We start from the raw sequence: 26,961 nt of genomic DNA, 5'->3' as shown, positions 1-26,961 counted from the left end.
AAACACACACACACAAACACACACACGGACACGCACGCACAAACAGCTGTCAGGCACACACTCGTGACTGCCCACTGCCCCGGAAACATCAGAGCACATCTCTGCCCTGAGGTGAGAGTTGCAGCTTGCGTGTGTGTCGGTGTGTGTGCGTGTGTGTGTGTGGGCAGTCACAGGGTCTCTGCGGTGAATACTGGCACACTGAAGCTAAGTTGCAAGAGATTTGTTTTGGTTTGTGATTGTGTGTTTGATGACATTTTTTGCTGTGCTTTGTGATGTTTGAACTAAATGTGTGTAAGAATTTTTCACCTGGTGTCATATCCGTGTATGTATGTGAATAATGCAGATGGTAAGGTGTGTGTCTATTCCGTATGTGGTCAGATCAACGTATATGCTTGTACTGTGTGAGTTCAGATACACCGTGTGTGCGTGTGTGTGCGTGGGTGTGTGTGTGTGTGTGTTATGCCCCAGGGGTGTCATCAGCAGGCCAGTAATTGGGCATCTGTGCGTAGTCCAGTGGAAGCTAGCCGGTTAACTGGGCTAACTGGGCCAACTCTCTCGTAGTTGTTGCCAGCTGTGCCACTGGATGCCCACTCTGCACTTTATAAGCATCATCATTATTTCAGCTTCACACACTCTACCCTGACTGGGCACCAGGATCGCTTCATCTCCACCTCTCATCCGTCTCTGCAACAGAGGGAGTGTTGACAGTGTGAGAATGGTATCATATCTTCAGTGAAGAAAAGATAGTCCTTTCATTTCTGCTTGATGTTTAAAAGTTCTACCTCGTCAAAGTAGTTTTAGTCAGCTGCAAATAGCTTCTCCATGCTATGGAAAATAAGTTGACATTGTCTATGTTAGAGTCACAAGTTATGCTTACAAGCGCAAAATCCATGGGATTGAAATGTGTTTGGACTAAGGGTGTAATTCACACCTGGCACAGAGTCTGCTTCCCTGTTGGTTCGAACCTTTTGTGCAGGTGTGAATACACTCATGAGACTCCTGGTGCAGACCAAACAACTGGACCAAGACCAACATTGCAAAATTGAAAGTTGCTCATTGCGAAACCTGAGCTGCTCTTGACATTCAAAAAGATATTTAAGTTATAATATCAGCACAAACATAGCTGAACTTCCATGTTTGTTTTTTCCAGGTCTGTGCTCATTCCCACCTTGTCTTTCTGTCAAATCATCATTATGCATTTGGGGTTATTTATAAGGGGTAGTTCACTTGCAAAATGTTCAATGTGAAAGCAAACCAAACAAAAATAATAATGTCTGCTTTTGGTTTGGACCAAACAAATGGACCAAGGGACTTTCCTGGTGCGAATACACCCTAAATAATCTGAATGTATAGTTTATGTGGGCACAAAATTAACTAAATCTGCAAGCAGCCTTGAACAGCTCTCGCAGTTCAGAACAGGTCCGGCTGTGTTGGAAACTCAAGAGCTCTGGCATCACCACCCCCTCACCATCGGCAACGCTATCACGCCCTTCCTGCATCCAATATAATTTTAATGTGACTCCAAAACAAATAATCAGAGACAATATTAACTTGAAGTCATTTCATCAGTACGTTCATTTCTGCTTCTTGCTTTTGCTTCTAGACATTTTTTACAGGTTCTGCCACCCCTACCAACCAATCAAAATGCATCAAATCACCTAAGCATGTGGGAAGGGATTAAATCCTGGGATGTTTGACATGTGGCACTTAATCTAGTCTATTTTCTCACCAAAATGCAGCAAGAGATTCAGATCATCTGCACAAAAGCAATAGAAACTTTGTGAACATTACTTATAAATTACATTTTTCCTTTCTAATGCTTTCCTAGATGACTGATCATATTGTCATGTCATAAAGGAGGACTGACAGTGATGCTGCATGTGCTTGTTCTTATAAAAATGTTCAAAGCTCCAGCTGAAGTATTGGAAAAACTATTCTTCTTTTGCTTGAGATGTTAAAGTTTTAAGAGGAAGAGTGTATAACAAAAAATGAGCTGCCAGTATTTGTTTTCATTTCTATTAGTCAAATATAGCATCAGGAAAGGTATAGTTACATTCAAAGCTGCACATGTTTTTATTGTTTTAATAACAGTTTTGAGTTTAGTTGTTTAACCAAAATAAAAAAAAATTAAAAAATAACATCCGGTGCTCAAACAACAAAGTTACAGGTTTCTACTGCGGTCTCTGGAAGCCTGCGTATGCGTGTGTTTGTCACTGATGTCCGGCAGCCAGCCCCCTATGACAGATCAGGGCATTCAGGCCAGTGACATTCCTCCAGAGCCCCAGATGCATCATGGGCCAGTGGTGTGAAAAATGCTGGTCGGCCTGATCCACTCAGCCGCAGATGAATGGAGCGCTCAGTGCACTCACCCATAGATGAATGGAGTGATCTGTCTTGTCAGTGGAGGTCGACCGAGAGGTTACAGTATCCAGAGTATACCTGTGTGTGTGTGTGTGTGTGTGTGTGTGTGTGTGTGTGTGTGTGTGTGTGTGTGTGTGTGTGCACTTGTTTATATTACGGTGCAGGGTCCAGAGCACGGGAGCACACCAACGGTGTGGGGCCCAGTTACGTTGTGGGGCCCAAAATGCCGGACCCCGCATGGGAAACCACTCTAAAGCAGCTTGGGATGCTCTCCTAACATGCCTCATGCATTTTTTTCACTTGGCCCACAAGGTAGCAAAAACTGGAAAAGTGTGTGTCAAGTGTGTATCAAAGTGGGGTCCCCCTGCTGGTTCAAGATGGAACTGCAATTATACACACACAGGAAGTGTGTATGCGCACTTCCTGTGTGTGTAAGGGCCCCTCATGGTCTTGTGTGTGTAAGGGCCCCTCATGGTCCATGTTTTGACTAAGATTGGCTGATATCTTATTAGCTTCCTAAAACCTGAAGTTTTAGGAAGTATTTTTTATAATTAATGTTATAATGAATATATTATAAGAGCACATACTAATGTGCTATTATAATGTTTTATAACAGCACGTTAACTCTCGAGCACATGTTAGCACATGTTAGCTCTACATGTTAGCTAACATGTTAGCTCCGTGTTAGCTGTCCGAACATGGAGAGCACCTGTGGCTATATGCCACTTTCTATGTTTTCAACATTTTTATGGCACTTCATAGCGTGTGACCAGTGATGACATAATTACTTTTAAAAAGTAACTTTAATCAGATTACTGACTATTCCTTGAAAAAGTACCTTAGTTAGATTACTGACTACTTGATTTGGAAAGTAATTAAGTTACATTAAAAGTAAAATTTTTACTTACTTTCAGCAGCTGCTAACAACAATGCTCCAGTACCTATGAATATTACATTGAGCTTTGCTAGTACTTAATTGCAAGCTATTTTATAACAGTGACATCAACAATGTGTCTCCACTTAATTGGTTGAACTGAAGGGGACATTGTTTAATGGTTACAACAACACAAAAAAGTTTGTAATTTGTGTGTTCCACTATTGTCTGGAAAACTTTAAGAAGGATTTTAAAGGCCCCATCCCCCTGTCCCAGCGTCCAGGTTCTGCATTACAACCCTGCATTTGTTGTCAGAGCCCACCACACAATGGTCCTCCCGCCACTCCACAACTCAGATGGCCTTCTGCACAGATTTGTGACACTTATCTTAATATTAGTTATTATAATAGTGTTTAGTTGCACAACTTTACAGACATGTCCATTTGTGGCTGTATTCACGTTTACTGCACTGTTTGTATTAGTCTCGATGTTTGCAGTTTTCTGGAGCACAAAGCAAACGTGTAGTTCGCATGTTGTGTTGACGTCATTCAAGGAAAATATATGATGGATAAGTAATGGATTACACATATTAGCAAAGACACAGCGGTACGGATCTTCCAAGAAAGGATAGAAAGGGAAAGTCTGACAGAAATAACCCAGATGACAGACAAATTCTGGGATTTATTATGAGTCTCTGCTTATTTCCAAGCCCAAATGAGCAACTTCACGTTCAAAAATGAGCCCAAAAAAGCACAACGCGTTAGATTACTCATTACTAAAAAAAAGTGGGCTGACATCAGTAATGCATTACAAAGTAATGCGTTACTGACATCACTGCATGTGACTGTGCCAGGGTGAAACTGCTTCACATTAAGAGGAGACCTATGCGAACAAAGAGGACACACTACTCAGAACAAAACACAACATACATGGTAAGTAACAGCATATTAATACTAAATACAAGAAACTGATGTGGAAATGCTTTTTATCCGGACACAGAGGTGTTTATATGGAATGATTTCGGCTTTACATTCCCCAAAGCTACATAAAAATGTTTACCTTGAAACAGAAGCATAGTAAAAAATGAGTTGGTAGATAATCAAAAATATAGCGAGTTCTTGTTTATTATTATTATTAGTAGTAGTAGTAGCAGTAGTAGTAGTAGTTTTAGTTATCAAGCTATTTAAATAACTTTACTTAGGCTGTTTTTATTGACATAACTGTTATTAAACTGTTGTCATACAAACCAGATTCCAAAAAAGTTGGGACACTAAACAAATTGTGAATAAAAACTGAATGCAGTGATGTGGAGGTCCCAACATCTAATATTTTATTCACAATAGAACACAAATCACAAATCAAAAGTTTAAACTGAGAGAATGTATCATTTTAAGGGAAAAATATGTTGTTTCAAAATTTCATGACGTCAACAAATCCCAAAAAAGTTGGGACACGGCCATTTTTACCACTGTGTGGCATCTCCCCTTCTTCTTACAACACTCAGGCGTGTGGGGACAGGGGAGACCAGTTTCTCAAGTTTAGAAATAGGAATGCTCTCCCTTTCATGTCTAATGCAGGCCTCTAACTGTTAAATCGTCTTGGGCCTTCTTTATCGCACCTTCCTCTTTATAATGCACCAATTTTCTCTATAGGTGAAAGATCTGGACTGCAGGCTGGCCATTTCAGTGGCCAGATCCTTCTCCTATGTAGCCATGATGTTGTGATTGCTGCAGAATGTGGTCTGGCATTATCTTGTTGAAAAATGCAGGGTCTTCCCTGAAAGAGATGATGTCTAGATGGGAGCATATGTTGTTCTAGAACCTGAACATAGTTCTCTGCAATAATGCTGCCTTTCCAGACATGCAAGCTGTCCAAGCCACATACCGTCAGTGATGCAGGCTTCTGAATGGAGCTTTGATAACAACTTGGGTTATCCTTGTCCTCTCTGGTCTGGATGAGATGGCGTCCCAGTCTTCCATAAAGAACATCAAATCATGACTCGTCTGACCACAGAACAGTCCTCCATTTTGCCTCACTCCATTTTAAATGACTCCTGGACCAGTGCAAACGGCTGAGCTTGTGGAGTTGCTTAGAAATGGCTTCCTCTTAGCACTGTAGAGTTTCAGCGGGCAGCGGCGGATGGCACGGTGGATTGTGCTCACTGACAATGCTTTCTGGAAGTATTCCTGAGCACATGCTGTTATTTCCTTGACAGTGGCATTCCTGTTTGAGGTGCAGTGACGTTTAAGGGCCTGGAGATCATCAGCCTCCAGTAGAGTTTTACGGCCTTGATCCTTGACCCTTCCAGATTCTCTGAATCTTTTGATGATGTTATGCACGGTTGATGATGATAACTTAAAAGTCTTTGCTATTTTACGCTGGGTAACACCATTCTGGTACTGCTGCACTATCTTTCTGCGCAACAATGGTGGAATTGGTGATCCTCTTACCATCTTGGCTTCAGAGAGACACTGGTCTTTCAGTTGTTTGTTATATGTTCAATTTTCTTTTTCCAGCCACTTATTGCTACTTGTCCCAACTTTTTTGGGATTTGTAGACACTATGAAATTTTTAATCAACATATTTTTCCTTTAAAATGTTACATTTACTCAGATTAAACATTTGATCTGCCATCTATGTTCTTTTACGAATAAAATATTCGTAAAAGAATATTACGAATATTGCATTTAACTAGTTTTATATAATTTTCTTTGGAAAAAGAGTGTGGTTGGATGTTTCAGAAACATTCAAGCAGTACTACGTATATAGGGTTTTATCATGTTTTTCAGCTAAAATGTTCTAGCTTAAGACTGATTCAGCAGCTGAGATTGATCCATGCTCTGCAGTAAAGTACAACTAAAAACAATAAAATTCATAATGATTGTTGTATTTACATTTTCTAAGCATGAATGTAGTATTAATGTTATAAGATAATACCACATTTATTTGGATAATTGTATATCTGAAAATTGAAAAATAACTTAATTTCTCCTAACCAATGTGTTAATATAAATTGCCTTGCCGGAAAGACAACAGTTTGCTACCCAGCCAATTGAACAAGGAGATTTCATCTTAAAATACATGGACAACTTCTGTCAGCAGAAAAATCCTGAACAGGAAAGTTTGGCTGGCTTTGGTTGAATCAACTAGAAGCTTCCTTGACTCTTTTCTTGAGAAGGATATCAAACAGGATGCCAGCCTACAAGTAACAGTCAATTAGACTTTATTGTGAGAACTAATTTTTGAAGACCTCTTATTGGTCTCTTGGTTTAAAGCTTGTCCATTTAGTTCATCTTTAATTGAGAAGATGTTATTTAGTCAGAAAGTACCTTAAAAAGCACTCAACCAACCACCTGCTCACACATTTTTAATGGTCCTCCTCATGGAGTCCAAAAACCAGTGGCACATACACCTATGAAAATATTTCTGAAACATGTGTCCATGTGGGTTCCTACCAAGTCAGTCACTCACACACACATACTGATGGATTCCTGACACATACATCCTTGTGGGGCCCTCCCGTATGGATCAAAGGTTTTCTCATTTTTTAGATCATAGTTCAGGTACCTGATGTCATTAAAGCATATTATATTATAGTTTATGTTCCATACATCTTAAACAGCTGAACAATCATGTTGAAGGATGCTCCACTACAACCATAAATATGCTGTTATAGGACCTGATTAGACATCCAGAACTGACTGGGAGGATAGTAGCTAGCAAGGCTCTTTTGGTTTTGGGAACTTCTTCATGTGATTTACATTTACACATCTGGAGTCTGTCATTGATGTTGTCAGGAAGATATTGGTGAGTTATTTGTGGTTTTAATTCCAGTCTCGCACGACAAATTGAGCATGGTCTCTTCAAAGGCTTTCCAGAGACTGAGATTGTTGATGCTGTCATAAGGGCCATTGTCCCAGGGAGTTGCGGAGCTAACTAGAGGGAAAAAATGACCTTACACTCCCCACCCTGAGAAGAATACAGCGCTGCCATTATCAGGAAAAGAGTGCAACAGAATTATATAAATCTGTCATCAGAAGCACAGGGCGTCAAAGAAACTCCTCAAAGTTTTCTCATCTACACTCTATACCTACGACAGAAGATTCTGTTTGCATCACAAGAGTCAGAGTCGGGCTTACGTTATGATCCAGTGCTGGTGCAGAACATGGTTCTCCATACAGTTATGACCAGTTTGCTGTATGATAACATAAAACATGACCTTCAGCCATCTCTAGAGCAAGCTGTTGTTTCTGAATTTTTATTTGAAAAACTAAATATTGCATGTGCCTGTGAAAGTGAGAGGCAGGACAAGAAAAAAATGCACGCACCACATTGATCTGTGACTGTCCACTCTGCTCAGTCTGACCATGCCACCACTGAGAAGAACAAAGTAAGCCCGTCAAGTCACAGTAAGAGTCAAACAGATATTCTTTCAGAACTGCAGGAGATGACAGCAAAGATGACCCTGCTTAAAGATCTGAAAGCTGAAGGGTCGTCTATTAAAGAGTCTATGCAGCAGCCCTCTTATCTGCAGAGGCAGCACCCAAACCCAGTAACAGGACCAGATTGCACACCAGCCCAATGCACACCAGCCCAATCAGTGCCAGCTTACTACAAATCATCACTAACACACAAGCTTGCAGTATATCATGGTTACCATCAAACTCCTCCAGTGCAACACAGCTTCTTGCAACCCCCTTCAACACATCACAACTACTTACCACCATCCCCAGGACAACATGATCATCTTCCACCCAACCTGAGATATGGAAATCAACGCCCCCTCTCCACAACTTCACCACGGCCCAAGAGGAGGTGCTACACCTGCCAGCAGGAAAAATTGGAGGACTGCATTCACTGCTTCAGGTGTGGCAGCAGTGAACACTTCTCAGCTGGCTGCAGGATGAGGAGATCAGGCCAATTCGGAGGGAGTGTTTTAAACAAGTAAGGGCTACCCCAGCGGGATGGGGAGTTACCACATCATCAGTAGTGCCCCAACTCTGTGCACACAGTGGTGCAAGTGAGTTAAAGGTGAGACTGAGACAATGTTCATCTTCTAAAAGTGTGATATACTGTTCTGAGGGATATCAACATGAACACTGGGCTGTACATAGAAATCAATGCTCAACAACTTTTTGTAGCACACCACGAAAGAAAAAGCAAGTTAAATTTGCCCCACTAGTTGGAAAAAAAAATATCTGACTGACTGCTATATCCAAGGTCAGCAAATTGTGGGACTCTGGCTCACAAGTGACTGTAGTAAGTGAACAATGGAGAGCAGAACACCTGCCACATGTGACTTTGAAAGACATTTCTGAGATCATTGAAAACAGTGACACTTTGAATCTCATTACAGCCAATGGCTAAGACATGCCATATTTGGGATGGATAGAAGTCACATTCAAACTGGCTACAGATGGAGTCCCAACAACAGAAGTTATTGTCCCCACACTAGTAATTAAAGACAATAGTCTTGCTCGCCCTATTATTGGTTCAAATGTCATTGGCCTGATGGTGGTACTGAGCTGCAGCAAAGCAAAGACACCAATACATAGCAGTAAATCAAAATTGTCCAATCAGCTTTTTATGACTTTGAAATGGATGATGCTTAAGCGTTTGTGGCTAGAGTTGCTGCTGAACAGCAATTTCTGGAGTAAAATGTCAAAACCACCAGAGGACAAGTACATGTCCCAAAACACACAAGTACATGTCCCAAAACACACATCAGTAAAGGTAGAGTGCCGTGTTATGACACCCCCTTTACAGGAGGAGACAACTCTGATGTTTGAACCTAATGTCAACCCACAGTGGTTGGAAGGTCTTGAGTTCACCGACACCCTCATAAAACTGAAGAAAGGTACAAAATCATTCATGATTGTGGATGTGCAAAACCCAATAGACCATGACATAGTACTCTCTGGGAGGACTGTTATTAGGACAGCACAGCCAGTCTAAGCAGTTTACCTGACCACAATTTTTGAACAGTCCTTCTCCATCTCCCCATTAACAGTAGCTAATGTGGAAGTGAGGAAAAAACAAACCTCTGATTGTGTCTGGGACCCCCCCCCCCCCAGTTGATTTGGATCATCTCAGTTAAGAGAGGAGTCAGGCTCCTTTTCCTGTTCCGATAATGATATTGGATGCACCGAGAACCCGCGACTGTCCATCTCACTGAAAGACACAGAACCTGTGGCTAAAACTTACCTTTCAGTTCCAAAATCATTATACCAAGAAATGAAGAGCTATCTACATGATCTGATCACACAAGGTTGGGTGCACAAGTCGAATTCCCCCTATACTTCCCCAGTGGTGTGTGTTCAAAAAAAAGATGGAAGCTTACATCTTTGTATCGATTACCGTGAGTTGAACCATAAAACTGTACCAGACCACCAGCCCATTCCCAGGGTACAGGACATTATGGATGCCCTGGGAGGCAACTCATGGTTTTTGCTGTTAGATCAAGGTAAAGCTTACCATCAGGGGTTTATGGCAGAACACAGTCAGCCCCTTACTGCCTTTGTGACCCCCTGGGGTTTATATGAATGGATTCGCATACCATTTGGGTTAATGAACGCACCAGCTGCTTTCCAGCGGTGCATGGAAGAATGTCTCGAGGGGCTCAGGGATGAAATTTGCATTCCATACCTTGATGACATCCTTGTCTTTAGTAAGTCATTCGAAAGCCACATTGAACATGTCAGAACTGTGCTTAGACGATTGAGATTGCATGACAAAGTTGAAGCCAGCCAAATGTGAACGGTTTCGACATGAGGTTCGCTATCTCGGGCGGGTCATTTCATCAGAGGGCAGCAAAATCGACCCTGCTGATACCTTTGCTGTCAGGGCCCTGAAAGACAAACGACCAGCCACTGTGGGAGAACTAAGAGCCATTATGGGTCTCCTGAGTTATTATTGTCAGTATATTTGAGACTTTTCTCAAATTGCTGCCCCTCTTTATGATGTGATGAGAGCTCCTGCAGATTCAAAACAAAGTGACAAACAAGTTACAAGACAGAGATATAATAAAAGAAAAACTGGGACCCCCTCCAATTTTCCCATTATGTGGACAGAAAAACATCAGCACTTGCTTGAGGAACTGTTAGACCTCCTGGTGGAACCACCAATCCTCACCTTTCCTGATTTTAGTAAACCCTTTGTACTACACACAGACACTTCCAATCTGGGTCTGGGGGAAGTTTTGTATCAGGAACAGGAAGGAAAAATGCATGTAATAGCATATGCCTCACAAACACTCACCAAATCTGAAAAAAAAATTATCATTTCCACTCTGGAAAATTGGAATTTCTTGCCTTAAAATGGGCTGTCTGTGAAAAATTTAGAGACTATTTCATTGGCTCGTCATGCACTATATATACAGACAACAATCCGCTCACTTATGTCTTGTCTACAGCTAAGGTGAATGCAACCGGGTGTCGGTGGGTTGCCTAATTAGCGGATTTTCACCTTACCATCTGATACAGACCAGGGAAAGAAAACATCGATGCCAATCGTCTGTCAAGGTTGCCAGTGGATTTTAACACCATGATGGAACACTGTACTGAGGAAATGTCATCCCCTTCAGTTCAAGCAGTTGTACAGTCAGTTGAGGACCCAAGTTCCCCATGCAGTGTGGTCCATGGCACTATCTGCTCAGTGCAAAGAAATCAGCACTTCACACCAAACGCCTCTTTCACTGGAAGAGATTTGTTGAGCCCAAAGGGAAGATAAAAATATTGCCCCAGTGAGTGAATGTCGTCAGTTGAATAAGAAACCTGACAGAAAACAGCTCAAATCATTCAGCACAGAGTAAAAGACTACTATATGAATGGGAAAAACTAACTTTGGATGATGACGGCATCCTGCGTCGAAAGACAGCCAGACGGACATAACTTGTTTTGCCTGAAAAGTACAAAGCAATCATTATGAAGGAACTACATGATGACATGGGACATCAAGGAGTTGATCGAACCACTTCATTGGTGAGCAATCGTTTCTTCTGGCCATACATGCAGCATAACATTCAGAACTATGTGGCTCAAAGCTGCACATGTATAAAACAAAAGAAACCCAGCCGAGAGACTAGGACACCTCGAACTAGTATTGTCACAACTCAGCCTTTTGAATTGGTTTCCTCGGACGATGAGTTGTCCTCCAGACATCATCTTCCACCTACTGATACGTTTTTCGTGCTCCCATTACCTTACAGTTCCAGCTTTATTTACATGTATAGCTGTTTTGTGTTGAATCCTGAGCTGTAGCTTTCTTTTATAGAGTACTTTTAACCCTAACCCTAAAACAAAAAACAAATAAAAAAGGATGTGCTCAAGACTTAGTTTGGTTTGCTGAATAAGAATATTATCCTGCTTCTTGTAAATTAAAATGACTGTTTCTTTTCATTTATTTAAATTATTATATCCCATAAGGGTTAACCCTAACCCTAGGGTTAACCCTAACCCTAGGCTTAACCCTAGGGTTAGGGTTGGGGGACATTCAATCACTGGGGCAATAGTTTCATATACGCCAGCTCATATCAGCTTGCGGATATGAGTACATACTAGTCATCATTGATAATTTTTCAAGATTCACCCAGGCTTATGCCACAACATCTAAGTCGGCAAAGACTGTGGCTGATAAACTTTGTAATGATTATCCATTAAAATTTGGATTCCCCCTACGTATTCATCACGATCAAGGTGGTGAATTCGAAAACCAACTCATGTCACAACGAAAAAGAACCTGTGGAGTTTTGGGCTCGCGGACAACACCTTACCATCCTGAAGGCAATGGCCAAGTTGAACATTTCAACCGTACACTCCTACAAATGCTGAGGACCCTTGCAGAGAAAGAGAAGTCAAGCTGGAAAGAGTCACTGAACACATTGGTTTTTGCATACAATTGCACAAAATGTGAAGTCACTGGTTTTTCTCCCTTCTTTCTTCTGTTTGGAAGGACTCCAAGACTGCCGATTGATGTACTCTTCCACTAGACACCAGAAACAGGTACATCTGATCATAGAGAGTACATGCGAAAATGGCGAGAAGGGATACAACAAGCTTATGAGATAACAAGGAACAATGCAAGAAAATCAGCTGAAAGAGGAAAAAGGAACCATGATCGCAATGTAAAGAGCTCAGAACTGGAACCTGGAGACGGTGTCCTGGTTAGAAACTTGACCCCAAGAAGCGGGACTGGTGAACTTCACAGCCATTGGGAGGACATCATCCATAAGGTTGTGCACCAAATAAATAAGGATGCTCCTGTATACGAGGTGGTACCTGAACAAGGAAAGGGGAGAGACAGCAGGATACTACACCACAACCTCTTACTCCCCTGTGACCACCTACCTCTAGAAGTTCCCCTAAAAGTTCCCAGATCACAGAAAAAAGGTTCAAGACAGACAAGTGACAGTAAACATAACAGTCAACAGAAAGACGACAGTGATGAGGACTCAGAGGATGAATAGTTTTACTACCCATGCCCTGAGCCACACCAATGTACAGGTCCCACGGCTGAGGAGCACACTGATGTGTCAGCAGGTCCTGAACCCACAGGAGCAAGGACAGGAACAAGGCCAGGAGAGGAACAAGAGACAGTGTTAAACCTGGAGGAAGATCAAGTGATGCCTGACCTGGTAGTGGAAGATGGAGCACCTGAACAACCAGAAAATTGTGGAGACAGCCCTCTGCTACCATCAATTTCACCTCCTTCATGTGAGAACCACAGTGGAGATGAGCAAGTACAAGACAGGCCTAGAAGAGAACGGCGACCACCAAAGCGATTCACCTATGATGAACTCGGTTATCAATCTTGGTACAGTTTGTGACTTCCACCAAGGTCCACATATTGGCTTGACCCAGTGGACTATTATGGACCCCTTCAAGCAAGGTCTATGTGGCCAGAGCCAGTCCAGATGTCTGCATACTATCCTATGTATGTGTATGGCTGACTAACCTTTTATGGACTTAGCATCGGCACTTAGAGACCTTGATTAGGTCAAGTGCCTGTGTATGGACTAAGTAGATTTGGGTTTTATGGACTATGTTGGTCATCTTACTCCTTTAAGTATTGAATGTCGAGGACAACATTTCTGTTGAAGGGGAGTGTGTAGTGGTTATTGTGACGGGGTTCTCTTATGACTTGGACAAACAAAAATTCACTTTAGTGACATTTATTTAGCTTTTCTTCAGATGAACATAGATGGCAGGTGCAGAATATATACAAGGACATCCAAGGCAGGTTAAAATCAGACAAACAGCAATACCTTCAATGCAAGAGTCCATCACCTTCCATGTGACTTCTCAGGAGTCTAGACACAGACTGCCTCCCTGAGGCAGAGCCCTGCTTTTAAAGCCCTGCTAACCCCGCCCACAAAAAGACCAAGCAAGCAAACAAAAACAATTAAACAATTAGTTCTAACTCAAGTAAACTCTTAAAGGGTACATAATAATAATAATAATAATAAAGAGAAAAAAATAAACTTGTAATCAAAAATGCAATAATCAATTTAATAGAAAACACTCAATATGCTCCGGTGACGTCACTACGTCATCACATGACTCTCTCCTGGCGCGCAACAATCCAGAAATAACCCTGCTTGAAAATAAAACCGGGAAAATGTTTGAAAGTGAAAACAAGTTAGGACGGATACGCTAACTGAAGCAGGAACACCGCGTATGCACCCACGATGAACCGCGTCAGTTTAAGCTGCAACAGAAGTAAGTTAACAATTGTGTGTATGTGTGTGCAGGCGTGCTTTCATGTGGACACGGACAAGATCTTGTGATCTGCGATCAATTATTTTGGTCTTTCAAGTTCAGCGCTCCAGACGAATGCAGTAAAAAGTAGCCTAAGTTTAAAATTAATTTTCTTTAATGTTTATTTTCCAGGTATGTTTGTTTATAATTCTTGAAAAGTTCAACCTTTTTAGATATTAAGTTTTGAGAGTTTGTTAATGGCTCGAGTCTCGATTAGTTTTGTCTGACCACATGTAGGGGAACGCCACACTTCTGCTCCTCCATTACAACAATGGAGACGAGACAAATAACACCTTGCCGTGTTTTCATTATTCCCCTTTGCAGGTAAAGCAACTGACATATAAGGTGTGACTTTAAAGCTATTAAGTATGTTTGTTGAATGAACAGGGAGTGTTGTGGTGACTGTGATGATTATAGTTTTTTTTTAAAGAGCTACTATACTCACCTTAGCTTCCTGGCTAGCTGTGTTCTATGTGTGCTAGATTTGTTTTACTGTGCCAGCATATGTGACAGTGTAATGTCTGAAACTGTTTTGAAATATCATTACAACACTGGAGACGAGAGAAATAACATCGGGTCCGTCTTTTCATTATTCCTCTTTGCAGGTGCGGAACACTCTCATGTTCTACTGCGGTAGTCCATTCAACCAGAATCTTTCTTCAGTTTTCCTTGATGAGACCATCAAGCAGGATGCCAGCCTACAGGTAACATTCAATTAGACTTTTCTGAAACATGTGTCCATGTGGGGTCCCACCAAGTCAGTCACTCACACACACATACTGATGGATTTCTGATACATACATCCTTGTGGGGCCCTCCCGTATGGATCAAAGGTTTTCTTATTTTTTAGATCATAGTTCAGGTACTTGATGTCATTAAAGCACATTATATTATAGTTTATGTTCCACACATCTTAAACAGCTAAACAGCTAAGCTGTCATGTAGAAGGATGCTCCACTACAACCATAAATATGCTGTTATAGGACCTGATTAGACATCCAGAACTGACTGGGAGGATAGTAGCTAGCAAGGCTCTTTTGGTTTTGGGAACTTCTTCATGTGATTTGCATTTACAGGTCTTGAGTCTGTCATTTATGTTGTCTGTCATTCATTATGTTGGTAAATTATTTGTGGTTTTAATTCCAGGTGACAGGCTGTCAGGCTCCTACTGCTGTACATGAGCCAGCTGGAAGCTTCCTTGAGTTTTTCCTTGATGAGACCATCAAGCAGGATGCCAGCCTACAGGTAACATTCAATTTGACCTTATTGTGAGAAATAATCTTTTGGAGATCTCCTCTTGTTCTCTTGGCTTTCATGCTTGTGCATTTAGTCTAACTTTAATTGGGAAGCTGCTATTTAGTCCAAATTTACCTTAAACACCAATCAACCAATCATCTGAGAACACATTTTAATGGTCCTCCTCATGGAGTCCACAAAAACAGTGGCACACACACCTGTGAAAATATTTCTGAAACATGTGTCCATGTGGGGTCCCACCAAGTCAGTCACTCACACACACATACTGATGGATTTCTGATACATACATCCTTGTGGGGCCCTCCCGTATGGATCAAAGGTTTTCTTATTTTTTAGATCATAGTTCAGGTACTTGATGTCATTAAAGCACATTATATTATAGTTTATGTTCCACACATCTTTATCAGCTAAACAGCTAAGCTATCATGTAGAAGGATGCTCCACTACAACCATAAATATTCTGTTTTCTGCTTTGCATCCCCACTTAAAGCTTTCAATTGTCAGATAAGTTTCTCTTGTGGACTACTCAGACAGTGATGATGCTGGCGATGATTCCCAAAAAGATTTCTCTTCACCTCTACAAATGGGTGTAAAAAGAAATATAATAATTGTAGAGAATTACAATTATTTTCAACATATACTCTAAATGGTAATAAGAAATTAATTTTAAAAAATAACTTTCTCTGCAAGTACAATCACAGGATTTTAATACTTACAGTTTTGTGTAATCTTTTAACAGATTAATAAAATTACAAATTCAACTGATACTATCTACAATTAAAGTAATGAGAATGTGGAAGACATGTCAAGCTTGTTGTCAATGGATTCAGAAAGACCTAAAAGAGTATCCTTCTCTGTAGTCCTCATGATTCAACATAATTGACCAAAATAGTAGACTTTTGATTAAATTGTTTACAATACAGGGTTGGTTTTCATTGCAACTGCACATTTGATAAATTCATCTAACATTGTCTTGTTCTGTTAACACATTTTTTCCTTAAGAATCGATATTATTCCTTGATTTTATTTGCTTCAATCTAAATTTACTCAGAACAAGAGTATTGTCAATTTGACGAAGCGCTCTTACAGTGGTGTGAAAAAGTGTTTGCCCCCTTCCTCATTTCCTGTTTTTTTTGCATATTTGTCACACTTAAGTCTTTCGGAACATCAAACCGATTTAAACAATAGTCAAGGACAACACAAGTAAACACAAAATGCAATTTGTAAATGAAGGTGTTTATTATTAAAGGAGAAAATAAATCAAAACCATCATGGCCCTGTGTGAAAAAGTGATTGCCCCCTAAACCTATTAACTGGTTGGGCCACCCTTAGGAGCAACAACTGCAACCAAGCGTTTGCAATAACTTGCAATGAGTCTTTTACAGCGTTCTGGAGGAATGTTGGCCCACTCATCTTTGCAGAATTGTTCTAATTCAGTTACATTAGAGGGTTTTCGAGCATGAACGGCCTTTTTAAGGTCATACCACAACATCTCAATAGGATTCAGGTCAGGACTTTGGCTAGGCCACTCCAAAGTCTTCATTTTGTTTTCCTTCAGCCATTCAGTGGTGGACTTGCTGGTGTGTTTAGGATCATTGTCCTGCTGCAGAACCCAAGTTCGTTTCAGCTTGAGTTCACGAACAGATGGTCGGACGTTCTCCTTCAGGATCTTTTGGTAGAGGGCAGAATTCATAGTTCCATCCATCACAGCAAGTCTTCCAGGTCTTGACGCAGCAAAACAGCCCCAGACCATCACACTACCACCACCATATTTTACTGTTGGTATAATGTTCTTTTTCCGAAATGCAGTGTTCCTTTTATGCCAGATGTAATGGGACACACACCTTCCAAAGAGTTCCACTTTTGTCTCATCAGTCCACAGAATGTTTTCCCAAAAGTCTTGGGGATCATCAAGATGTGTTTTGGAAAAATTGAGACGAGCTTTAATGTTCTTTTTGCTCAGCAGCGGTTTTCTTCTTGGAACTCTGCCATGCAGACCATTTTTGCCCAGTCTTTTTCTGATGGTGGAGGCATGAACACTGACCTTAACTGAGGCAAGTGAGGCCTGCAGTTCTTTGGACGTTGTTGTGGGGTCTTTTGTGACCTCTTGGATGAGTCGTCGCTGTGCTCTTGGGGTAATTTTGGGTGGCCGACCACTCCTGGGAAGGTTCACCACTGTTCCATGTCTTCACCATTTGTGGATAATGGCTCTCACTGTGGTTCGCTGGATTCCCAAAGCTTTGGAAATGGCTTTCTAACCCTTTCCAGAGTGATAGATCTTAATTACTGTCTTTCTCAATTGTTCCTGAATTTCTTTGGATCTCGGTATGATGTGTAGCTTTTAAGGATCTTTTGGTGGACTTTACTGTGTCAGGCAGCTCTTATTTAAGTAATGTCTTGATTGAAAATAGGTGTGGCAATAATCAGGCCTGGGTGTGGCTAGAGAAATTGAACTCAGGTGTTTAAAAACCACAGTTATTGTATATTTTAACGAGGGGGGCAATCACTTTTTCACACAGGGCCATGATGGTTTTGATTTATTTTCTCCTTTAATAATAAACACCTTCATTTACAAATTGCATTTTGTGTTTACTTGTGTTGTCCTTGACTATTGTTTAAATTGGTTTGATGTGACAAACATGCAAAAAAACAGGAAATGAGGAAGGGGGCAAACACTTTTTCACACCACTGTATATAGGTTCATCTAAAAACATTGAATATTGCTTGAAAGTGCAATATTTATTGCTTGTCATTTCAAAAGTTAAATGACTACTGAACATTGAGTGGAATATTTCAACCTTTTATTTAATGTAATTTAGACAATTATGTCTTATGGGTTAAAAAAGGGCCAAATTTTAGTTTCTCAAAATATTAGAATATCACATTAGACCAAACAAAAAAGGTTGTTTTAAATCCTAATGTCAGTTTGTCAATTTCTATTCATGCAGAACCTGGTTGGACCTCTCTCTTATGGATTATCTGATATTAGATAATCATTATACAATAAAATATTTCAATGTCTTTTTTTTACAATTTCATGATTATGGCTTACACATAGTAAAAATCCCAAAATTCAGTGTTTCAAAAACAATTTTAAAAACAATATCTTTTTAATGTGTAATGGAAGTCCAGGTTATTTTTATAGCAACTTCCAGGTCATCTGCATTATTAGTTCTGCTGTTTCTCAGCTTTGTCTTGACAATACACCTTAGAGTTTTAAGCTCAGGTCGGGACAGTTTTCTGGCCCAGCAAGCACAGTAACACTGTGGTTGTCGGATCAGTTTTTGGCTGTGAGAGCTTTTGCCAAGTCCTGTGTAAACGTGCTATCAGCATTTAAGTGAGACTTCTCAACAAAAGTTGACAATTTAATGTTGACATATTACCAAAATAAAGTGAATTGTGATTGTGTAAGCCATGTTATAACTGTTGTACAACATTTGTATGTATTATTTTAAATATGTAATTTTATTTACACCTACATTATCTTTGAGGTGTATTAGACAAATTGCATTACTACTTCTGTGTAACAGTACTTTAACCTTCCTGAAACGAATGATACAAAATATTGAACCATTTCCCAATATTCTAATTTATTAGATGTCTGTGATAATTTGTTTCTCCCTCTTTTTAAAATATGTTGTTGCAACCATTTACATCCTATAATTCAGTGGTCCCCAACCTTTTTATTATCACAGACCGGTCAAGACTTGGAAATTTTGTTGCGGCTCGGGGGTGGAGGGTGGTGCTGGGGGGTGGTGGTGAATGTTCCCACTAAATACTGAATATGCCCAATTTGGGTTGTCTTGGCCCTTTTATCGCAGCCTGTGGGGTTTTCCCTGATTGGAAACGAGAATACAACCTGCTGAATGTGACAGCCAATCAGAAAGCGCGGTGACGTCAGAACAGAGGGGAATCCCAAACAGCTGACATAACGCGCAACTGAGAGTCGGTGGATATCAGAGATGATATGTGGAAATGTTTATTATATGTAAAGGTCATTATTATATATGTTTATTCAGTTAAAAATGTTAACTATGAAAAAACATATTCACCTCCAAATCATAGCAAATAGAGCGGCTGCTTCCGTCGTCTTTTATCCACCGCCTTTTCTTTTTGTTACGTCTTTTTTCTCTTAAAATGAGTCCACAAACTATCACTATTGTTTCTACATCGTCATCTGTGTTTGGTTATTCTAAACTCCCGCTATGTTGGGGGTTTTACTGGATTATCCTCTGGAATCGGGATGTTTGTGACTGGAATCGGTTTGTGAGGTTTGGAGAATCGGCCGACAATTCTTAAATCTTGCCGTCTAAACCAGACTTAAGACTCACAAGCTCTACTCATCTCCTCTCAAACACTGCCCAAACACTCTCTGACTCTGGTCGCTATGGTAATGTTTACATATCCCTTCAAAATAAGATACAGATGTGCCATAAAAACGAGCATTTTACTTTCATGAAATTTTTAACTCACGATAATGACTAACGGGAGCCCTGAGCTTGTTTCTCTGACGTCCCTCAGGGAGTGATGGGAGACAATGACACCTGAAGTGTTGCTTACATCCACAGCCTGCTTGGTCTGAACGTGGCGAAGCAGCTTGAAGCTTCATTGCCTCATTAGCAGCCGGTCGCTGCATGTTACGCAGAGCGGGCTTGTAATGTGGGAATCACCTACCTGTCCGGGATAAATCCATCCTCCTGTCTGGGCCTTTCCCCTTTGCCAAGAAACTTTCCAAAGACATCTGATCTGTTTCTTACTCATTTTGCTGCTTTTGGGCTCAGTGTTGGCGCGCATTTAATCGAGAGAATCCCGTTAAAGGATTTTCAAAATAAAAGATCCTCCAGACTCAAATAATATATAAAACGGAAATATTTAATTATTTCTTGTGCGGCCCAGTACCAGTTGGGGACCACTTGGTACTGGGGGGGTTGGGGACCACTGCTATAATTAAAATAACTAACTTTCCTTCACATGTCTATAAAAATCTACTCCTATTACAGTTTTTTCCTCATACTTAGGAATTCACCATTGATTCTACTTTAACCTCTACATCCCTCCTTTTTTAAATTTAGCTGACTACCTGGATTCTTTCCTTTCCTCTTTTCTCTAGTTAAAGACTGAACGTGGCCCAATTTTCAGCCACCTGTTGAACAGCAATATTAATGCTAGTCATTGATAACCTGGGTCACTGTAGTATGGCAGTATCTTGGTGATCAGCATATTTTCTTCAGAACATATCCAGACAGATGTATCTAAATCATCCAGTGTTTACTTAAAAGCATTCAATTTAACATGTCAGAATATTCCAGTCTTACTCTGGTTAAAAGAGCATAAATGAAAGTATTTTACTGTTACATACTGAAAACATTGCAGAGCTTGGAAATCTGAGAAATTCCTTGACACATTTTTTGATTTCAAATTTCAATATATGAGGTTCATAGATGTTTGTTTCCCTTGTCTAACCTAGTAAGGCAACTCTTATGATGACAGAAATGACGGTTGCTAAATGAAGAGCTACTCCCAAGTAGCAAACATGGTAACATTTTAACACTTTTTAAGACAATTTCATCAACTAGCTGCTATTAATTGGTGATTGGGAAATGTGGCACTTGTTTGTTGTTTTATGTTGTATAAACTTTACACTTTGAGGCTATCAATAGTAGATTTTATCCCATTGCTTATGTTACAAGCACTGAAAACTTTAGCCTTTGCCTACCTTCTGGATAGGCCTCACCCCCATCTGGAGTAAATAATGATACTTTAGCTGTTATTTTAAATTAACCAGTCTTTTTCATAAAGTTGAAATCCAACTCATAGTTTCAGACTTTATATTTTCCAAACTGTGTGAATTATTAAAACCAAACTACAAATAATTATTAGCAAAACCTTACTTCTAGGATGGGGAACATATTCTCAGGCATAGTTGGAAGCTGTTGTTTTGCCACTAATACTGGTGTATTGCTGTATTACCAAAGGAACTGAAATACTTAACTGCATTAATTACTTATTTTAAGCCACACATTAAGAGGAGCATGCTAAAATCAGTTGTTAAATTTAATTAACTTTTTTACTTTAAATTAAAGTAGTGGCCTGCTTTGATAAAACTCTTAATTTTATGGCCCCTTGCTGTTAGAACCACAATAAGTAATTAATTCAATAATTAACTAATTAAGAATCAATAGTCCACAAATATATAGTCTACTAATTGGCTGTTAAGTGTTCGTTTGTGTTACATAAAATAAAATGTTACTGAAAACATTTATAGGAAAATACAATTTCTTAGTAGTACTGTCAGCTGACATTCTTAATTGTATGATCATGTTCAGCTCTGTGACAAGTGGCTCATTCACACAGGTCCATTTGCCATATACATTATGAAGAGCACTAATATTCTTTGTCGATCTGTATTACTCCTGATTTCCTGTCAACTAGGATGACCTAAGATATGAATTTCAGCAATGGTTAATTTTGCCATTTTTTTTACTGTTATTTTAATTCTGACTTGAAAACATTTTTTTCTTTCATGTACATAGATGATATGCCTGAGGGGACTGATGATGACAGCATATTATCCTCACAAGGCAGTGACATGTTCACTTAAAGAAAACAGGTAAGCAAAAAAGGCAATTTTTTTGTGAGTTAGAGAACCACTGGTCACTTTATTAGGTACATCTTGCTAGTACCGGATTGGGACCCCCTTTTGCCTTCAGAACTGCCTTAATCCTTGGTGGTATTGATTCATCAAGGTACTAGACACATTTCTCAGAAAGTCTGGTCCATATTGACATGATGGCATCATGAAGTTGCTGCAGATTTGTCGGCTGCACATAGGCCTGTCGTTATAAAAGATAAATCAATTAATCGCACGATAAATTAAACCTATCGACCTCATTTTAATTATCGGCTTTATTGTCTCTTCCTGCCTTTTTTTCTTTCTGTTGATGACACTGAATGAAAAAAGGCTCAACTCCGGTGCTCTGCACTGACCCTCCCTTCCTCATGTCCTTAGTGTAATGTCCAGCTCACACTACACGAGTTGTCGGCCCATTTTCAAAACCTGAGAGACACATTAGCCAACAGAAATCCTAGGTATAACGGTTCAGTCGGGTTTGATCGTGCCATGTGGTGTCCAGCCACATGGGCACAAAATAATGGCTACAAGTCAAGTTAACTAATTTTAAAATCAAGCATTAATCAGTGTTTTACTACAATCTACCTGTGACGCATGTGGCTAGATTCAGTGTAAAGTCCTGACTGAATGAAAATCATTATAACCTATTTATGTCACGTTAACGAAGAACAGCTGAAAATTACTGGGTTTATCAACTGCGGTAGCAATTTGGCTTCAACTCCTCTCCTTATTTTATATTCTTTGCACAAAATATTGAATAAACATTCATCTTGTTTCCACATATCTCCGATGTCCGCTGGACTTTGGGTTGCGCCATGTCAGCTGTTTGGGATTCCCCTCATAATTTCCCCTCAGAAAGCACGGAGGAGAATCCTCGCTTTCTGATTGGCTACCTGTCACATTCACCAGGCTGCGTTAAGCTCCCAGTCGGGGAAAAACCCCGATTTAGATCGGAGTGGCCACGACGACTTAATGTAACTCACCACACATTACAGGATGATCGGTTACGAAATCACCAGCGACAATCTTAGATCGGCCAACGATCTAAGATTGTCGTAAGAGGAAAATGGGGCAAAAAAATCGTGTAGTATGAACGACTGCATTAGGTAGTTGGATGTGCCCATCTTCTCTATTTAAATCTACTAATAACTGAAGGGCAATATAGTATACAGACTTCATAATCTGCACTCTTTTGGTTGAATGCAGTATTTATTTTCATTTTGGCTTTATGTTGTTTAGTTTTTATTCAAGTAGGTTTTTTGTTCATGGAGACTGAGAATCCATTTTAATTTTGTTTTTGGTTGTTTTGTTTATTTAGTTTATCAGTTCCAGTGTTATGTGTTCTTTTGAAAATAAAATGTATGTATCTATGGCAGGAAATCACATGCATTATTAGTAATTTCCATTAAGTCAGTGTCAGAAGGTCTTGAAACAATATTATCGTTTATCGCAATCATTTTTTTAGACAATTAATTGCTCAGCAAAATTTGTTATCGTGATAGGCCTAGCTGCACATCCATGATGCGTCTCTCCCATTCCACAACATTTCTAAGATGTTCTATTGGATTGAGATCTGGTGACTGTGGAGCCCATTAGAGTTCAGTGAACTCATTGTCGTGTTAAAGAAACCTGTCTGAGATGATTCAGGCTTTATGACATGGCAAGTTATCCTGCTGGATGTAGCCATCAGAATATGGTACACTGTGGGCATAAAGGGGTGGACATGGTCAACAACAACGCTCAGGTAGACTGTGGGGTTGACACAATGCTCAGTTGGTACTTATGGGCGCAAAGTGTAAATATCCCCCCACCATTACATCACCACCACCAGCTGAACCATTGACACAAGCAGGCCTGGTGGCATGGGCGGGTATTGGGGGCATTGCCCAACCACAGAGTCAGCCGTGCCCCCCTGGACTGAGAGCTGTTTTTGTTTTTACCTTAGAATGGCCAACTCTGTTATTCCTATGTCAGTTTGATACAGCAGGGGCTTCCACACTTCCCATATCTGTGTCCTCTGTCACTTTTTCAGCAGTTAAAACAGTTTAATCCGTTGTTAACACATCGTAACTTGTTTTTCTGGGCTGCCTTTAAATGCAACATGAGTGCTACAACACTCGCACTGGGTTTACATGGCAGCGACAGAGACCTGCTGCTGCTGCGCAGGTGTGTGTTACAATCATGACAGCAAACTAGCAAAATGCAAAGAACTTTGCACAGTTTTTTCCCCCCAAAACTAACCGACTGAGTTGAGCAAAGGTGTTGATTGCAGGTAATGTTAGCTAAAAGCAGTGGTGGAGCCAGAAGGGCTCAGGGGGGCCAGAGACCCCCCTGACATCTGATTGGTACCCCCAGTAATTGACATGCAACAGCACCAGGTCATTCCTGTACATTATTTCCTTGAGTTAGAATTAACCCCCCAGACTATCTGTGGGGAGGCCACAGGTAGTCTTTCTGGAAACATTTCTCAGAAAGTCTGGTCCATATTGACATGATGGCATCATGAAGTCTTGACCTCCCCAACTTTAAAAGTCTAGCTCCACCACTGGCTACAAGATGACTAGCTAATAACAATACAGCATCTTAAGCTTGTTAACAAGTAGTATAGGCTACTGATGTTATCTATATTCAAAAGTGGATAGTTCTTGTTACATTCTCTTGAGCAGGGGTCACCAACTCCAGTCCTCGAGGGCTACCATCCTGTAACTTTTAGATGTGTCTCTGCTCAAACACACCTGGATCCAGCCTATTGCAGAGAGGAATGAATGCTGGTGAGGGAATTCAGACATTTTGGAGCAGAGGTGAATCTAAAAGTTGCAGGATGGTAGCCTTGAGGACTGGAGTTGGTGACCCCTGCTCTTGAGTAACCTTTTTTTTGGGAAAAAGTACTTATTATAGTAGTTTCACATCACTGTACCTTTTTCTTTTACTTGAGTAATATAATTGCTATGATTTTTGTTTTTGTTGGTACGATTCATCGCCCCCCCCGCCCCCAAAAAAAAATAAAAATAGGCCGATTCCCCCCGTTAAACTCGTCTGGAGTTGGGGCTGGACACAGTCAGGATGTATCCACGCATTCATGTTGTCGCCAAATTCTGACCAGCCCGTGGCAACCATGCCGTGTTCAAAGTCACTTAAATCACTTTTCTTCCCCATTTTGATGCTAAAGGCAATGAGTTGCTGCCATCTGATTGGCTGATTCAACATTTCCACTAATGAGCAGTTGGACAGGTGTACATAATGAAGTGGCCGGTGAATGTATTTTACGACCTGACAGCTGTATATAAAGTGTTAAGGTAATTTCACTGTAGGTTATTGCAACTTAAAAAATTTCTTTCTGTACCTAAAACCAGTATTTCAGAAGACCAGATGCAAGAAGCTTCTCTTGTGCTTACTTGCCTATTGGAAGTCTGGAAAGCTTGGCCAAAAGAAGATGAACTTGTAAAACTGTATTGGTCAGTACTCCTTTTTATATTGATTATTATTTATTTATTAAATACCATGTTTAAGTTATTTAAATATGAGATGACTTTAACTTGTTCTTTTCTGTACTTCAAAATCATAATTTCAGATGGACTGATGCCAGAAGTCATTGAAGTGATCTCTTCTACTCCCACATATACAAATAATATTTCAGTTCATTGATAAATGAGGAAGATGGGCAGATGTTTAAATGGCACATTTTGTGTTAAAATGTTGAAATAAAATATGTGTTCCTGAAATTAAAGTTTCTTTATTCATTGCCTACATTTGTAATGTGTCAGTTTAAAATTTTGACTCCATAAGTTAATGATTCCCAGAAAATCCTATGTACTCTATACTTAGCTAAAATAGAGAATTGAAATTTTATACTGAAATATTAAAATCAGTATGACTGAAAACTGGAAGCATGTAAAGACTGTTGCCAGGGAAAATGGGCCAGAATGTGAATTAAGACAGACTTACTTAAAATGCATATTTTAATGTACAGCTAGTTTCTTTACTTAGATGAAAGTATCAGTAACACTAACCAAATGTGAGGGGTTTTTTTCCCCACACAAATGCATGTTTGGGTTTAATTAGGGTATGGGATACATTTGATGAATCCAAATTTAAAGATAATGAGCTCTGCTGAAAGTTAAGGCTAGGAAATCTTAAAGGCAGACCTAACAAGAGTTAAATGTTAAAAGCAAGCCCCATAAGTGTCCAAAAAAGTATGTGTGTAAAGCTGGGCCTCTTAAGGTTTGAATATTAAAAGCAAGCCTCATAATGGGCTAAAAAACTTGTGTGTAAAGGTGGGCCCCGCAAAGCATAAATGTTAGAAATGTGTGTAACGTGGACCCCGCAAAGCATAAATGTTAGAAATGTGTGTAACGTGGACCCCACAAAGCATAAATGTTAGAAATGTGTGTAAGGTGGACCCCGCAAAGCATAAATGTTAGAAACGGGCCCCACAAGGGGCCATAAAACTGACGTGTAAAATAAAGTTTCAAATTGGGTTTATTGAAGGTGATTTTTATTATCAAGATTTTTTTTGGGACTTGCCTGATTTTTTTCATAGATCTAGGACGTCTAGAAAGGGTGGGCCCCGCAACTCACCATTCTACTTTCGGACCCCGCGAAGCCATACTGCGTGTGTGTGTGTGTGTGTGTGCAAACCATTAGATTGCTCTCTCAATCATTTTTTTTCCCAAATAAAAAATACAATAAAAATGTAAAAAAATATATATTCTTTTAGAAACAGTAATGTAGCTCTTTCCAAACTTGAAGATGTAAGCGCTTTTGTTTCTTATTTAATCTGGAATTTCTTTAGCTCAGAGCAGGGTGTGTTCCTCTTTAAGATCTCTTAAAGAGATCTTAAAGAGGAAGTGACAGACACATGACAGACATGTGTCTGTCATGTCTGTCAGACATGACAGACACAAGCTGTCATGTCTGACAGCTTGTAGCTGTCAGACATGAAGCTAGACTTCTAGACTCTAGACTTAAAACTTCATTTTAAGTCTAGATAGTTTAGTCTTTGAAGCAAAGCTGATGGGCTACAAAATGTGGCAAGATCAAAGTAGACTTTTAGCATCTTAAAACCTTTTTTTTTTTTTTTTTTT

The 26,961-nt window shown here is 40.0% G+C and overlaps 1 long non-coding RNA gene across 1 annotated transcript in view; it reads right to left on the bottom strand.

Annotated features, from left to right (window-relative positions):
* Positions 1-11,421: 11,421 nt before the first annotated feature.
* LOC107834444 (uncharacterized) overlaps positions 11,422-26,961 on the bottom strand; it is a 17,252-nt gene continuing 1,712 nt past the window's right edge. The window contains exon 2 of the long non-coding RNA XR_001660241.1: positions 11,422-11,497. This is a non-coding gene — a long non-coding RNA (uncharacterized LOC107834444). The remainder of the gene's footprint in view (positions 11,498-26,961) is intronic.

This window comes from Poecilia formosa, unplaced genomic scaffold (assembly GCF_000485575.1).
Source record: "Poecilia formosa unplaced genomic scaffold, Poecilia_formosa-5.1.2 Scaffold627, whole genome shotgun sequence".
Classification (NCBI taxonomy): domain Eukaryota; kingdom Metazoa; phylum Chordata; class Actinopteri; order Cyprinodontiformes; family Poeciliidae; genus Poecilia; species Poecilia formosa.
The sequence above is the reverse complement of the archived record's forward strand: the minus strand, read 5'-3'. Positions and strand labels throughout refer to the sequence as shown.